This window comes from Brassica oleracea, chromosome C9 (genome assembly GCF_000695525.1).
Source record: "Brassica oleracea var. oleracea cultivar TO1000 chromosome C9, BOL, whole genome shotgun sequence".
Classification (NCBI taxonomy): Eukaryota; Viridiplantae; Streptophyta; class Magnoliopsida; order Brassicales; family Brassicaceae; genus Brassica; species Brassica oleracea.
The window spans coordinates 48,810,728-48,812,513 of record NC_027756.1 but is presented as its reverse complement, the minus strand read 5'-3'; positions in this window follow the sequence as shown (position 1 = coordinate 48,812,513).

Below are 1,786 nucleotides of genomic sequence, written 5' to 3'. Positions count from 1 at the left end.
AAAGATTTTATAACTTAGAAGAAGATTTTTATTACTTGTTATAAACTTGGATACTTCTTGATGATACAAAATGAAAGTGGAGTGGAGGTATTTATAGCCTCCAAAATACAAAATATCTTGCATATTTTAATCATAAATCTAGAGAATTATACCATAATATCTAAGATTTTTTATTATAATTATCTAGATAATTCTATGAGAATATCTAGATTTTTATTCTAAGGAGGTGGGGGATATTTCTAGAATTTGGGCTAAGTTTTGGATCAACGCATGATTAACCCAATAATGTTTGATCCAAATCAAGTTTATTTTTCAACATATCTTGCTCCTTATCTGCAAATGAAATCCCAACTTTTCCTCTGATATTGAAAGGACCAGTTTCACAGTGAGAGTGTCTTGACACTGAAGTATCTGGGATTTGGTAGGAAACAAAAGCTTCGGTCTTTAGACTGAAGCTGATCATAGCTATTGCCATTGATGAACCAGGGACATGGAGCTGTGTTGCATAGTGTAGGTCTTCGTTGATGCATACCGGGCTCATGTTAGAAGCTGTTTCTGGTTCATGGTCAATTTGACATTCTACAGGTCTGCAGTCCCATATATAAGCATTCTTGATTCTCCATGGTCAAAACCATATGGTTACCAAAGCCAAGTTTATAGTGTGATTTACTCATCGCTAGTACCTTGAACTTTGAGATTGAAGGGGAGAAGCCTATGAATGTCTTGATCAGCCTCTCTTCAGATAATGGGCAGAACTTTGCAAGAGCCAATTGTTGAATTCATCACCAAACACTCTCTATCGCATCCGAAACAAATGACGCCATTGGAGTAACTCATCGGAAGATCCAGATACCGATATGTAATTGACAAGAGAGCTGTAAACGATTGCGGCTAGACTAAACTGTTGGAACTAGTTTTTTCTAAGCTCAATGAGCTGGAATTTTCTAGTTTTATATTATCGTTTATATATTTTTGGTTTCGTGATTTTCGATCAGGATTTTTGCGAAGCCACAATGAATGGGTCTTCTTCTTCGTAAGCGTTATGGAACTCGACAATTCTCACGATGGAAGCGAAATCAGGGGCGAATACCATCGATTTCGCTATGCTTTTCGGTTGTAAAAGGAGATGTAATTCGACCTTCAGTTCTTTAGAAGTAGCGGTTGATCTTCCATTGCAAAAGACAGAGAAAGCGACGCAGAAAGCGGGAGTAAAGCAGACACGTGGGGAGAGAAAGCCTAAGACGACGAAAATGGTAGTTTTTTTAAATCCTTCTGCGTCTTCTTTTGCTTTTTTAAAAAATTATTGTTAAGTACTTTGTTTCTGATTTTTGAACTTTTGGCAAATGTAAACGAGAGGTCGATGGTTCGTCGTTTTTTTTTAGTTTTTACTTTTCGTTTTCGTAGAAATCATTTTTCATCCAATCAAGTTTTTGTTTTTACAAAACCTATTTGACTTGCCAATCAAGAATTTTAATAAATAGATTCCTTAAAATTTAGGGAAACTAGTTTTTGAAAAGTTTAACCAATTTATGAAGAAAAACCAAAAACCAACTTTTGTGAGCTTTTATGAAGAAAAACGAATTTTGATTTTTTTTTAGAAACTACTACATTATAATTAATTAATAAATAATAAATAATATTTTCATAAAAATTAAAATTATCATAAAATATTTTGTACATTAGATATCATTTAAACAATAATGTGAAATATTTTAATTTGTGTTTCATATATGTAAATAAATTTATATATTTTATAAATAATATTATTTAATTTTAAAACTTAGTT